We start from the raw sequence: 15023 nt of genomic DNA, 5'->3' as shown, positions 1-15023 counted from the left end.
TGAGTTAACAAAGTCCCCTAAAACTAATAGCTTAAAAGAACCAACGTTTATTATTGCTCACCACTCTACTGGTCAACTGGATTGTTCTTCTGGCCTTGACTGGACTTCCTTATGTGACTGTGCTGGGTGTTGGGTCAGCTGAGTGGCTCTGATTCTGGGGTCTGGCTGACGATTGGCTGGTGCACTTGGCTTTTCCCCGATGAGGCCTCATGATTGGCTGATGCACTTGGCTTTTCCCCCATGAGGGCTCATGATTGGCTGATGCACTTGGCTTTTCCCCCATGAGGGCTGACGTTCCAGGGGGCTGGTCTGGGTTCCTTTGCACAGAAGCTCAGCAGGATTCCAAAAGGTCTAGAATCAGAACTGATATAACATTGCTTTGCTTGCCTTTAATTGGCCAAAGCAAGTTATCAGGCCAGCCCAGACTCAAGAGATGGGAAGAGTCCACCCTTTGGTGGGAGGAGCTTTATAGTGACATTGCAAAGGGGTACAGATAGTGAGAGGTTAACTGGGACCATTTCGCCGACCCTCGCTCATAGCAATAATGATAATGGTGTTCGGAGGGCCGGAGGAGTAAAAGGAAGAAGGGGTGTGCTGAGCACTAAACAAGATTGGGGAGCTCACTTGAGGAAGCTGCTGGTGGGAGCCCAGCAGTGCTGGGACCTCTGCGGGAGGTTTGTCAGGCTGCTCCACTGCCGCAAAGCTAACCGGGACCCACCTCTGCTCCCGGGAGCCAGGACGACTTCCTCCTTCTGCCGGCCAGGGACTCATACTGGCGGAACCTAAGCCAAAGTCCCCGGTGAGAGAATCTGGGAAATCCAGCGGGCCGGCTTCTAGGCCTGGCAGCACGGAGGAGGGAATAGAAGGGAGAGCGTGGGGCCGCCACACCTTTGATCCTAGGGCAGTAGTGGAAAGTAAGCCCCTATCATAAACACTGGGGTGGGAACTGGTGGAGAATTCCCAGGGAATTACTCTTGCTGGCTGTGAGCTGTAACATGGCTGGAGATAGGGGTGTGGACAAGATCATTAGCTTGCATGGGCAAGAAAGTCAGATTTCAGTCCCGTTCATCAAAGGAAATGATCTGTCTGGAGGAGCAATAGGTATAAAAATCCCGCTGCTTGCTGCCTGATTTGTTGCTTAGCCATCAGCACGGAGTATTTGCACGCTGGGTGTTCGTGAGAGACACAGAGGCAGGCGATCCGAACAAAAAAGTGCAAGAATATTAATCAAGTGGAGATGATCAGGCAAAAACGTCTGTTAGAGGTGTGTAAGAAGACACAACTGTGGATTCTTTTTTTTAATTTTTATTTATTTTATTTTATTTTTTATTAATTAACTTTTGTTACAGATATTTCTCCTTTTTCCCCCACTGATTCCCCCCTCCTCCTCCCTCCCCGCCCTGTCCCCAGTTTGTTGTCAATGTCCACTGTTCATGCATACATGCATATAAGTTCTGTGGTTGATCTCTCCCCCACCATCCCCTCTTCTGGGGATTGTCAGTCTGTACCCCACGTCCATGTTTCTGGGACTACCTCATTCCTCAGACTGTTATGTTCATTATAGTCCACAAATAAGTGAGATCATATGATACTTCTCCTTCTCTGTTTGGCTTGCCTCACTCAGGAAGATACTCTCCAGGTCCCTCCATGTAGTCTCAAAGGACAAGAGATCTATCTTTCTTACAGCTGTGTAGTACTCCATTGTGTATACGTACCACAGCTTTTTTATCCATTTGTCTACTGATGGACATTTCAGCTGTTTCCAGATCTTTGCTATTGTAAATAGTGCTGCTACAAACATGGGGGTACATATATTCTTTCTGATTGGCGTTTCAGGCTTCTTAGGGTATATTCCTAGAAGTAGGATCACTGGGTCAAATGGAAGTTCAATTTTTAAGTTTTTGAGGTGACACCATATTGTTTTCCATAGTGGCTGCACCAGTCTGCATTCCCACCAGCAGTGTACTAGAGTCCCCTTTTCTCCACACCCTCCCCAACACTTGTTTGATTTGTTGATGGCAGCCATTCTGACAGGTGTGAGGTGATACCTCATTGTTGTTTTAATTTGCATCTCTCTGATGATTAGTGATGATGAGCATTTCTTCATATGTTTCTTAGCCATTTGTATGTCCTGTTTGGAGAGGTGTCTATTTAGTTCCTCTGCCCATTTTTTAATTGGGTTCTTTGTCTTTTGTGGAGTTGTATGAGCACTCTATATGTATTGGAAATTAACCCCTTATCTGATATATCATTGGCAATTATGGTCTCCCAACAACTGTGGATTCTTTAATGAGAAGGTGGAATTGGAAGAAAATATTCTTTGAGAAATCTAGACGCTTCTACTTAGGAGTCAGACAATAAGTACCATGGCTATGGGGACATCTAAAAGATGGGGCAGAGTGGGGAGGAAGCAGGAGGCAGGGTGACAGAGTCCAAGGGTGACTGCTGCTGGGAGGTTTATAAACATTCCACACTGAACACCTCAGAAGCTTAATTATGGATCATGACGACATTTAAATGTGCAATGGACCGATCTGGCAAAATGTGTTTTAAATATGCATTACTTTTCTGTAAGAACTATTTAACAGTGATTATTTATACTGAGCTTAATCAATTAGTGTTTGAAATTGGCCTGTAAATGTGAAAAAAACATAACTGCGTACGTAACCTCAGCTCTTTAAGACTAGAAGTCATCTACTCTCTCTCCCCTCTGGGGCTCAGAGAGCCTGAGTGCCTGGCCTGAGGTCACACAGTGGATTAAGGACAAAATGAGGACTAGAACTCTAGTGGCGTGGTTTTCAGTCACGAAGGTTTCGATGTCTTTTACTATAAAATGTGCCTTGTATTTTGACAGGGGCTAGGCCTGTATCTGAATGAAACAGTGTTTTCTAGATTCATCAGAATCACACATGGATACTTTTTCAACGTAGACCTGCCTGATACCCAGTCCAGAACTTCAGAGGCAGAATTCTGGGGTGTCAGAACAAACCTCAGGAGTGTGTGTTTTCAGATAACTGACTAGTGCATTTCTGATGTCCTGCCCCCTTTTCCCCTGTCCAACCCGGTGTAAGAACACAGTTTTAGGTGTTGGCTAGCAGAAGAGAATTGTTTCTAGGTATTCATACAATTCCGGTTAGAGACGGCTTTTGTCTGAAGCCCCTTGACTGGGCGACTTCCTGTGGGGTTCATGTGTGTACACCCTCGTTAGAAATTTCCATGGGCCCATTCGTCGTTCTGAGAGTAACAGTGATGAAGGTGCAGCATTAGCCATTAGTGCCAGTATCTATAGTCTAAAAAACTGTAGGATGACGTCTTGTTCAGGCCATGTCAGGTATTGACCCCAGGCACCAGGCTATGGGCATGCTTACCCAATGGCGAGTGTAAGTCATAATTGGGAAGAGGAGGCAGATCTAGGGGTGAGTGAGTCTCTCTTGCCCTGTGTGGTATCTGCCACTCCTAAAGTAGTACCTAGGGCATGGTAGATGCTCAGTCACTATTTGTTGACTGACTGAGTGCAAGGGAGCTTCTACTGGGTGCCAGCCTGAGACAGCGGTACTTGACGTCTCCTGGGTCACGAAGTGTCCTCTGTCCAGAAGTGTGGTTGGAGCCGAGTGCAGTTGGGATTCATCTAGCAAAGCTCCACAGGGCCTAATGTTCGACGATAAATCATAACCCTCCTAGGTGCTCAGAATCAATTTCACACCTCATCTGTTAGCACGAGCAGAACGTGTGAGAACGGCCCCTCACTGTGGTGATACATCAGCGCACACAAAGAAAAGCGCCTGAAGATCAGAAGAGGGAACGCTGTTCTAGTCCATGGTGCTTAATCAGCTACCCGGACATTGATGGATTTCAGGGGGTATTTACATCTGAATCCTGGCATCCAGAATGACTCAAGCAGAACCCAGAGTCTCGGGCAGCATGGAGGCAATTAAAAAAAATCCTTCCTCGGAAGGCAGGAGGGGAGTGGGGGCAGGGCCAGTGGGGGAGGAAAGGAGGGACATTTGTAATGCTTTCAACAATCAAGATTAAAAAAAAATAATTTCTCATGATCTGTAGTCAGAAACTAGGTCTCTTTGTGGAAATATTCTTTAGAAAATAAGAGAAGACTAAGGATAGAGAACTGTCCTGAGCAGTGTTAGGTTGGCCACGAGAAACCTCACTGTGTCCATGACAGACGTCACCAATTTAACGACATTGTATTTTCCTGCTGTGCCTGTTACAGTCTCGTTGCTTCTCAGTCCAGGGCTCCAACAAGCCACTGCTTGTTGACCGCAGATCTGTCACGCGGAGGCTCACTGACCGTCACCGATCCAGGGATTGTCTTTGACTATTATTTCTCTGCAAGGCTCATACTAGCAGGTAATGAGAGGAATGAAGGGAAAGCAAATGAAACTCCATAGGTTTGGAAAACATCTGGAGGTAGTTAGCTGGTCTGCTTTCTTCTGGGCGGGGAAGTATCTCTGAGCCATTGGCTGGAGGTGATTTCCTCGATGGTAGTGTTTCACCAGCTGAGATTTGGGGGCCAGGTGCATCAGAATCACCTCGGTGATAATGCGGGTGCTCGTGCCTCCCTGAAAACTTACTGGACCAGACCTGGGTGTGAAGCCAGGGACACGGCATTGGGACGAGGAGCCCAGTGTGTCTTAGTCACTCTAGCTGGAGAACCATGGCCCTGTGGGGACCTGAGTTTTCATCCCAGCTGTGCCATTCGCTTGCTGTGTGCACGTGGGCACAGCCCTCCCTCGACTCTGGCCAGTTACATCTGTGCCGGCTACCTCAGAGCAGCCGTGGGGCTTGTTGGAGATAAAAGACACCTGAGGATGCCTTGCAAAGGCATGTGCTATGCCCTGGCCGGTTTGCCTCAGGGGTAGAGTGTCCGTCCGCGGACCAGTGAGTCGCAGGTTTGATTCTGGCCAAGGGCACGTACCTCGGTTGCAGTTCATCCCTGGTCCTGGTTGGGGTCGTGTGGGAGGCAGCCAATCGATGGGTCCCTCTCATGTCGATGTTTCTCTCGCTCTTCATTCCACTCTGTCTGAAGATAAACAGAAAAATATCCTCAGGTGAGGATTAAAAAAATAAATCAGAAACAAAAGCCATGAAAAGAAATGTGCTATAAACACGGAGTATACTGTTGTCTGCCTGGTGAACCTGGTGGGGAGTTAGGGAATTGGTGGGTTTTCGTAAGTTGATTCTAACTTTATCAGGAGTCAACCATCTGCTACAAACCAGAGTGAGATAGAACAAGAACTACTCTGCCGAAGGGACCAGACAAGTACTTATCCACCATGGGTACAAATTAGGATCGTCTGGGGACAATTTAAAACTGCAGGCATACCTCATTTTATTGTGCTTTGCTAGATTGCGTTTCACAGATGTTGTGTGTTTTACAAACGGCAGGCACGAATGATGACTCCCTTTATTGTGATACCGCTTCATTGCGGTGGTCTGGAACTGAACTGTCGATATCTGAGGTACGCCTGTGTGTAAGCCAGCGCCCCATCCGAGAGGGAGCGTGATCGAGTCCAGGGAGTGGGCGTGGGCCCTGCTGGCTCTTGTTGGAGCTGTTCTGGTTTCTAGTCTTCCTGATGAATGGCCGATCTGTTTGTCTCTCAAGCCTATGGACCTCCCAGTATTCTCCCAACACATTTTCTTTTATTGAAGTGACCCAGGCTCACATGTGTTGCTTGCCACCCGAAAACCTTAACTGACATCTCGAATTGGCTGGTTGCCCTCCATAGCTAGGGACTGTGGCTGTCTTGATTAGATCCTGAGTGACTGGCATGTGCAGTTTCTGACACACACTGTAGATTAACTGTTGGCTTGACAAACAAATTGAGAGCCATCCAAGTGCCGATCCTGACCAGGACAGATGGAATCTAGGTCTCCTGGAAGCAAAGAGATAATGCATTTAAAAGTGGCCAGCATTTTGCCCTGGCCAGTTTGGCTCAGCGGTTAGAGCATTGGCCTATGGTCCAGAGAGACCCGGGTTTGCTTCCTGCTAAGGGCATGTACCTCGGTTGCAGTTTGTCCCCGGCCCTGGTTGGGGTCATGTGGGTGGCAACCACTTGATGTGTCCCTTTCACATCGATGTTTCTCTCTCTCTCCCTCCCTCCCACTCTATCTGAACAACAACAACAACAAAAAAATAGGAAAATGTCCTCGGTTGAGGATAAAAAAAAAAAAAAGTGGCCAGCATTTCTAGGTGGACCCTCAGGGAACGGTTGTGGTGGCTGATTTGAACACTGGAGAGACAAGGTACGGAAGACGTAGATGAGTTCACGGTAGATGAATTGTTAGAAATAACAAAATGAAAGTAAATTCTTATTGGGACACAGCCACCCTCATTCATTCACGTGGTCTCTGTGACAGCTTCTGTGCTGTGATGGCAGAGTTAAGTAGTAGCAACAGAGATGATTCGGCCTGAAGAGGCCCGAACATTTGCTACCTGGCTCTTTACAGAAAGCGTTTGCTGGCCCGGTCGAGTGGGTCTAACGGAATAGATCTAACACGTGCACGTGTGCTGATGTCTTCCCTCTGCTCCTCCCGGTCAGTTTCCACCCGTCCATTGCTCTGTGCCCCAGGGGCTGGCCGGTACCCCGGGTCACTGGCAGCTGATCGCGATGTGTAGTCCTGGGGTCAGCATCACCGGTGATCTGGTGGAAAATTCCGGAGCCTCACACCCCAGACCAGAGGGATCAGAAACTTTGCTCTGGGTCCAGGAGCACATGCCCAGGTTGTGGGCCCGATTCCCAGTGGGGGGCATGCAGGAGGCGGCCAATCGATGTTCTCTCTCATCGATGTTTCTCTCTCTCTCTCCCTCTCCCTTTCTCTCTCTAAAATCAATAAAGGAAAAAAAAAAGAAACATTGATTTAAGAGAAAAACATCAATCGGCTGCTTTCTGCATGTCCCCCACTGGGGATCGAGCCCCTGACCTGGATGTGTGCCCTGACTGGGAATAGAACCGGGACCTCTCAGCCCTTGGGATGAGAGGAATTTTTGCTTTAACATCAGGTGATCCTGATGTCTGTTCAAGTCGGAGAACCACTGGCCTATGGCAGTGAGGTCCCTTGTCCTTCAGTTTCTGGTCGGTTTCTGCCAGAGTGGAATGAGGGCAGAGATGGGAGGGAGGACTGAGGGCAAGGTGAGGTGTTTATTCACTGGCTCCCACCTGATGGGATTATGGAATCCCTCACCGGTCTTGGCTCCTGTAAGTGAGCCTGCCCTCTCCCCGCAGCCTCTGCTGGGCTCCAGCGGGCACAGCTGTGCCTTCCCGGGCTGGGAGTGGTGTAGGAGCCTGTTGCCCGACTTGGGGTCCACGCCAGCTGCTGTCATTTCCCTGCACCACAGCCTTCCTGCACCTTTGTGAATACTCTGCACTAAACATGGCTCAAATTATTGTAATTTAAATGTGCTCCTTCGATACAACACCTAAAACCCCACCGGTAACTTGTAAGGTGTCCTATTCCAAAGACAGGTGAACGATACTCAGTAAGGATTTCGGGAGCCCTGAGAACAGAAAATCTCTACAGAAGCTTTTAGGGCCTGGAGTGCGCACAGAAGTCTTCGGAGGAGGTGTGACCCAGGCTGGTGTCCGAAGGATGGGGGGATGCACCTGAACAGCAGACGGCCTTCCGAGCCAGGGGAGCGGTGTGCATGAAAGCACAGTGGGCAGTGCGTGTGACATTCAGGGCAACAGCGAGTCATTGACCGTGGGTGACACAAACGCTGGGTTTGAGAACCAGAAGAGAAATCTCCAGTCTCCTGCTGGGAGGGACCAGGCGGTCTCGGGCGTGCCAGCGTTCTAGAAGCCGAGGGCCTCACCTTTTGTTCGCGAAGGCCTCAGCCTGGTCCCTGCTCCTCCTCCAGAGCCTTTGTTTCTACCTCTGCAGAGAGGAAAGCACCCCCTGGCGTAGGGGGCCGCAGCCTCCTGCCTGCACTGGTTTTCAGCCCGACTCCCTGGCTCCCCTGCTCCGAGTGACCTGGTGTGTCTGATTCCGGAGCCTTTGTGAAGTCCCTCGGCAGCCACTGCCCGCGTTCACGATGGCCTCTCCCTGCACGCCCTTTGCGGGGGAGAAGAAAGCCGTGGTCACACCCAGGAAGCACTCCTCCGGCTTTTCCTTTTTTCCTAAATTTTGTCGACATCCTCTTTTGCTTCTGTTTCTTCCATTTTCTCTTTGTGCTGGAGGATTTGTACCTTTCCAATCCCTTAACTCTTATTCTAGTGGGATTTCTAGGAGACGGTGGAAAAAGTGTGTTTGTCGATCCCGCTGTAACCGGAAGGTGATCTGATCTCTTATGTTTCATTTGTTAACTTCATCTGCTGTTGGTGGTTCTTTGGGTTGGCCAAGCTTTCATTACCCAGTCGTCGGATTTCATCTTGAAACACACGGGGATTTTTTTGTTTTGTTTTTTTAAGGTTTTGGAACTTGTCTTCAGAAGATTTTCATCCAAGGAGCTGAAACCTTCCTTATCGTCAAAGCTTGCCTGGGTGAGGGATGCATTGTTGAAGACGGAAGGGGCAGGCCCTGGCCGGGTGAGTCAGTGGGCTGGAGCATTGTCCCCATACACCAAGGTTGTGGGTTTGATCCCTGGTCAGGGCACATACAAAAATCAACCAGTGAATGCATAAATGAGTAGAACAACAAATCAACCAATCTCTCCTCTTTTTCAAAATCAAATAACATTTCAAAAAGAACCCCCCAAAACCAAAACAAGAGAAGGGGCAGAAAGTTTTACGAATGTAGACCCATCAGCCTGGACCAGGGGGCCTTGCATCCGCCTAGGAAATCTGCCGTAGGATAGTACTGAGTCATGTCCGCTGTTAAAGCCTACACTTCCCCAAAGTCATGGTTTTCAGGCCCCCAGGTACTGTGTTTAAATATCTACGGTTACTGGTCTTGCCTCTGGGTGTCTGCTCTGCTGGGATTCCATGTCCACCTGCTGCTTCTGTTTCCCTCTCGCCTTTCTCTGGCCACTCAACATACACTCACCCGACGCCTGGTGGGTTCCTTGTACCATTTCAGTTCTTCATAGACCATCTAGGGCTGTGAAGAATTTAGAGATCTCCCAGCTTCAAACTTGCATTTTACAGATTGAAAAGAACTTTCTTGAACTCTCGGGAAAGCCTGGTATGTGAAGCAGGTGGGATGAGAGCTGCTCCCCGTACGTAGGGAAGGGAATCTGACCACCTCACCCTGCTTACATGTCCCCTGGGAGGATGGTTTAAATACCACTGATGTCTTGAACTCTCATTTTGAACATGAGGGACTGAGTCCCTGAGTGGGAAGGTACTTTGCACAAGGTCATTCAGTGGATTAGTCCAGGATTTGAATCCCGGCCCCCTTACACTTGACCGCTTTCTCTAGACCCACAAATAATGACACGTGAAGGGTGACTGTGGAGACTCTAAAGTGAGGGACCAAACCGGGACCGCCTCCTGTTAGCCTGACCACAAAGCCTCAGAGCCCTCCACTCCGGTAAATAACCCTTCTTCCGGAGACGGCCTCCTTTCTGTTGTTTGCATCTGTGACCCGCTGCCTCGTTAATCCGGTTTGGGAGTCGGAGACCTGGTGACAGCCGCTATTGTGCAGGGCTCCTTCGCTGTTCAATAAACGCTAATAAACCATAGTCTGCAGTCTTAATTATTGCTGCCGCTCGGGCCAGATGCAAGGGCAAAGATTACCTGGGTCTGAATAGGATGTGAAAGGCCCAAAGAACGGGCCTGGAGTGCGCAGTGGAAATGTCAGCTGAATATTAATCGTGGTGGCCCTGCTGGCCTGCGGACGGAGAGCCAGAAAGCCACGGTGGAAGGCAGGCAGAGGGGACTCCTGCCTGTGGAATCCAGGTGGGTGGCTTCCAGCGGAGCCCAGTAGCCTCGGGCGGTTTTCCGCAGCAGCTCCCTTCTGCTCAGAGCTCTTCCTGGTCTTCTAATTTGCTCTTTTTATTTACTCCCAGCATCACCGGAATGACTGGCCAGGAGCTGTCTTAGGGGCAGGTTTTAATGAGTGGCTTGGGGGTTCAGAAAGTGGCGGGGGGGGTGGTCCTGAGTCTCTTTGCCCCACTGATTATTTCCCACAGTACAGGAATGGAATGCTCATTCTCCAGTGATCTAGACATTGGATAATTACAGCCAGTCTGCACACGGGGGGCGTCCACACGAACCCAGCACTCAGCATGGGTTGGGGCGGGCAGCCGTAGAGGTTTGCTTACGGTGGTACTGAGCTCTAGGCAAGAGATCATCTCTGTGTGTCCCAACCCCTGGCGAACTCTCATGTGTACAGAATAATTGCCTGTAGATCTGACTGCACGCTAGATTGTGTGACTAATTGTTTTTTTCCCCTTACAATGGGCGCCTCCTGGTAGACTGTATGTTTTGGTGTAATTATGTCGGCTCCGATTGGGGCCCAGGCCATTTTAGCAACCTGAGGAGTCTGCTAATTGTCCTGAAGTATGCTGCCTGGTGTGTGCTCATTGCTGTAGTGGTTTTCATGGAACTTCTAATTAAAAATAAGAAGAGAGGCAGGGCTGGGGGCATTCTTCTCACGTCAGGGGTTCAGGCAGGGCCCCTTTGAGCATGCCCATGTGCGCATGCCCATGGTGGGAGCCCGCTGGGGCAGAAATGACTGTGCCTCTGCTATATGGTTTGTCTTCTAGGCACAGCGCAGGCTGTTGGAGCTGTGATTGGAGCTGGGCCAATGTCAACGTGTCTTCCAGGGTGCCACTCTTTCTCCCAGGCTCTGTGGCAGTGTTTGGAGGGTGTACCTGTGCAGAAGCGGGGAGGGAAGGAGGTTGGAAAGTTTAAGTAGCTGGAGGCACAGATAGAAACCTTGAGGGGGGGGGTGAGATAGGACTGTTCTGGAAAAGCATGTGTCTTGCTGCTCCCCAAAGACCAGGCTGCCCTGCTTGTTAATTACAGTGGGCTGAGAAGCTGATCTGGGTGTGGATGTGGTCACTTCTACCCTCTCTGGGCGCCCACTTCCCCATTCCCCTGCTCCCCTCTGTCCAGATTAGTGCCACAAGAAACATTAGCAGAATGGGAACAAAACATGTATTTATAACTGAGTCCAATGGCCCAAAGTAGAAGAGAGAAAAGTGAGCAGAAGAGAGGTTAGCTTCCCCATGAGACGGGTCTCAACCTAGTTGTGGTGGCTGAACCCATGGAAGGAGGAAATCTGAGATACAGGCAGGAGTCTGATATATGGAACCCTTTTGAGACAGGTCATCAAGAACTAATGATTTTCCTGGAATATGATCATTGGATCAGCATCTGGTCTCTGCCTATGGGGAAGAGAAGACGGGTGACTGAGACAGAGACTTCCTGGCATGCTAGAGGCAGAGGAATTGTCCCTGGTTCTGTTTCCTGGGTTTGTGGTCAGGACTAGATGAGAACATTCTTATGAGACAGTCCACTACTACCACTGGCCAAGGTTTGGTTCTAGCCCTACGATGACCTAGAGGGGAATCATTCATGACCTGTGACTTTGGGCTCTAACATGATGCTAGGAGCAATTAAAAAAAAAAAGAGAAAAACAGATGAGTAACTAGTAGGCTCATGGGACAATTGAGAGCAGCAGAAGCGACTCTCAGCCTCCTGCAAGTTCATGTCCCCTTTCTGGGTCTTATATCCCTTCTCTGCTTCATCCTTTCCTCAAGAAGAAGGTGGCTTGACTTGAAGCCTAGCACGCATTAAGCGGCCCAGGGTGTTTTCTTTTCATTTTATATTTTCGATTACAGTTGACATACAATATTTTATTAGTTTCAGCTGTACAACATAGTGATTAGCCATTTATATAACTTACAAAGTGATCATTCTGCTAAGTCTAATACCCATCTGGCACCATTCACAGTTATTACAATATTAGTGACTATATTCCCTATGTCATACTTTACATCCCCATGACTATTTTTATATCTGGCAGTTTGTACTTAATCCCTTCCCCCTTTTCATCCATACCCCTCCCCCATCTGGCAACCATCAATTTATTCTCTGTATCTATGAGTTTGTTTCTGTTTTGTTTGTTCATTTATTTTCTTTCTTAGATTCTACACATAAGTGAAAACATATGGTATTTTATCTTTCTCTGTCTGACTTATTTCACTTATCATAATACTCTCTAGGTCCATTCATATTGTCACAAGTGGCAAGATTTTGTTTAATTTTATGGCTGAGTAATATTCTACTGTATGTATGTACCACATCTTTTATCTATTTTGTCTATCAGTGGACACTTAGGTTGCTTCCATATTTTGGCTATTGAAAATAATGCTGTAATGAACATAGGAGGTGCATGTATTTTTCCAAATTAGTGTTGGATTTTTTTGGATAAATATCCAGACGTGTAATTGCTGGGTCATACAATAGTTCTATTTTTAATTTTTTGAGGAGCTTCCATACTGTTTTCCATAGTGGCTGCGTAATTTTGCAATCCCACCAACAGTGCATGAAGGTTCCCTTTTCTCCACATCCTCGTCAACACTTGTTCATTGATTTATTGAAGATGGCCATTCTTACAGGTGTGAGGTGGTGTCTCACTGTGGTTTTGATTTGCATTTCCCTGATGATTAGTGATGGTGAGAATCTTTTCACATGTCTGTTGGCCATCTGTGTGTCCTCTTTGGAGAAGTGTCTATTTAGGTCCTCTGCCCATGTTTTAATCAGATTGTTTGGCTTTATTGGTGTTAAGTTGTGTGAATTCTTTATATTTTGGATATTATCCCTTTATCAGGTGTATCATTGGAGAATACCTTCACTCATTCAGTAGGTTGTCTTTTAGTTTTGTTGATGGTTTCCTTTATTGTGCAAAAAGCTCTTTAGTTTGATATAGTTCCATTTGTTTATTTTATTTTTTCCTGTTTCCCTTGCTCGATGAGAATATCCAAAAAAATATTGCTAAGATTGATGTCAAAGAGTTTACTGCCTATGTTTTCTTCTAGGAGGTTTATGGTATCAAGTCTTACATTTAAGTATTTAATCCACTTTGAGTTTAATCTTGTATATGGTGTAAGAAGGTGATCCAGTTTCATTCTTTTGCATGTATCTGTCCAGTTTTCCCAACACCATTTATTGAAGAAACTGTCCTTTACCTCATTGTATCTTTTTTGCCTCCGTTGTCATAGATTAATTGACCATATAGGCATGGATTTATTTTGGGGTTCTCTATGCTGTTCTATTATCTATATGTCTGTTTTTATGCCAGTACCACACTGTTTTGATTACTATACCCTTGTAGTATAGTTTTACATCAGCAGTGTGATACCTCCAACTTTGTTGTTTCTCAAGATTGCTTTTGCTATTTGTGGTGCCATACATTTTAGAATTATCTGTTCTAGTTCTGTGAAAAAAATGCCATTAGTATTTTGATAGGGATTTGCTTTATATATTTAGGTGCTTCATGTTGGGTGCCTAGATGTTTATGAGAGTTATGTTGTCTCATTGGATTGATCAGTTTATCATTATGACATGCCCTTTTTTGTCTCCTGTTACAGCCCTTGTTTTAAAGTCTATTTTGTCTGATATAAATATTGCTGCCCCAACTTTTTGTTGTTGTTTGTTTCCATGGGCACGGAATGACTTTTTCCATCCCTTTACTTTCAGTCTGTGTGTGTCTTTTGATCTGAAGTGGGTTTCTTGTAGGAAGCATATGTACTGGTTTTTTTTTTGTTTGTTTGTTTGTTTTTTAATTCATTAAGCCACCCTGTCTTTTGAGTAGAGCATTTAGTCCATTTACATTTAAAGTAGTTATTGATAGATGTGTAGTTATCACCATTTTATTAATTGTTTTGGGATTGTTTTTGTATTTCTCAGTTCTCATTCTCTTAGTTCTCAGTTCTTTCTTATTCTCTTCTTGCATGTTGATGATTTTCTATAGTGTTGTTTGGATTCCTTTCTCTTTATATTTTGTGTAGCTCTTGTAGATCTTTGGTTTGTGGTCACTATGTTCTTCCTATATACTAAGCTGTTTATAGCAGTGTATTTTAAGTTGATTGTCACTTAAGTTCAAACACATTCTAAAATAACTACCGTTTTACCCTTTCCAGTTTGTTTTTGTCATTATTTTTTACTTTTTTTTGGTGTGTGTGTGTATTCCTAATTTATAACGGAATTACACATGATCTTCCTACTTTTGCCATTTAACCTTTGTACTAGCTTTGTAGTTGGTTGATCCACTGCTTTTACCATGTTTGTCTTTAACAGTAAGGAATTCTTTTTTTCTATAGTTTTTGATCTTTTCTCTTTAAAGAAGTTCCTTTTAAGATTTCTTATAACTGGTTTATTGGTGATTAACTCCTTTAGTTTTTTTATTGTCTGGGAAACTCTTTTTCTCCTTTGTTTCTCTGTACCACAGGCCGACGCTCCAACCAGCCAGGGCTCTCCTTTGTTTCTAAATGATAATCTTGATGGGTAGAGTAATCTTGGTTTTAGGTTCTTGCTTTTCATCACTGAATATTTTGTGCTAATCCCTTCTGGCCTGCAAAGTTTCTGTTGAGAAATCAGTTTACAATCTTATGGGAGCACCATTGTAGGTAACTAACTGCTTTTCTCTTGCTGCTTTTAAGAGTCTTTATTTATGCTCTGCTGGTTTGGCTCAGCAGTTAGGGAGTCAGCCCGCAGACTAATGAGTCGCAGGTTTGATTCTGGTCAAGGGCAGGTACCTCAGTTGGGGTTTGTCCCTGGCCCTGGTTGGGGTTGTGAGGGAGGCAGCCAGTTGATGTGTCCCTCTCACATTCTTCTCACTGTGATGTTTCTCTCTCTCCCCCGCCCCCCACCACTCTATGTGAAGATAAATAAAAAAATATCCTCAGGTGAGGATTAAAAAAGAAAAAAAGAGTCTGTATTTGTCTTAAACCTTTGGCATTATAATTATAATGTGTCTTGGTTTGGGGCTCTTTGGGTTCATCTTGTTTGGGACTCTGTGCTTGCTGTATTTATATGTCTATTAGCTTTGTCAGGTTAGGGAAGTTTTCAGTCATTCTTCAAATAGGTTTTCAATTCCTTGCTCTCTCTCTCCTCCTTCGGGTA

The 15023-nt window shown here is 46.3% G+C and overlaps 1 long non-coding RNA gene across 3 annotated transcripts in view; it reads left to right on the top strand.

The window, feature by feature from the left end:
• The first annotated feature begins 464 nt into the window (after positions 1 to 464).
• Positions 465 to 15023, top strand: part of LOC118615848 — a 41568-nt gene continuing 27009 nt past the window's right edge. The window contains exons 1-2 of one of the 3 annotated variants that reach the window (XR_004956495.1): positions 465 to 799; positions 8421 to 8537. This is a non-coding gene — a long non-coding RNA (uncharacterized LOC118615848). The remainder of the gene's footprint in view (positions 800 to 8420; positions 8538 to 15023) is intronic. The other 2 variants (XR_004956494.1, XR_004956493.1) reach the window with 2 other exon arrangements.

Source organism: Molossus molossus, unplaced genomic scaffold, assembly GCF_014108415.1.
Source record: "Molossus molossus isolate mMolMol1 unplaced genomic scaffold, mMolMol1.p scaffold_m16_p_4, whole genome shotgun sequence".
Taxonomy (NCBI): domain Eukaryota; kingdom Metazoa; phylum Chordata; class Mammalia; order Chiroptera; family Molossidae; genus Molossus; species Molossus molossus.
The sequence above is the reverse complement of the archived record's forward strand: the minus strand, read 5'-3'. Positions and strand labels throughout refer to the sequence as shown.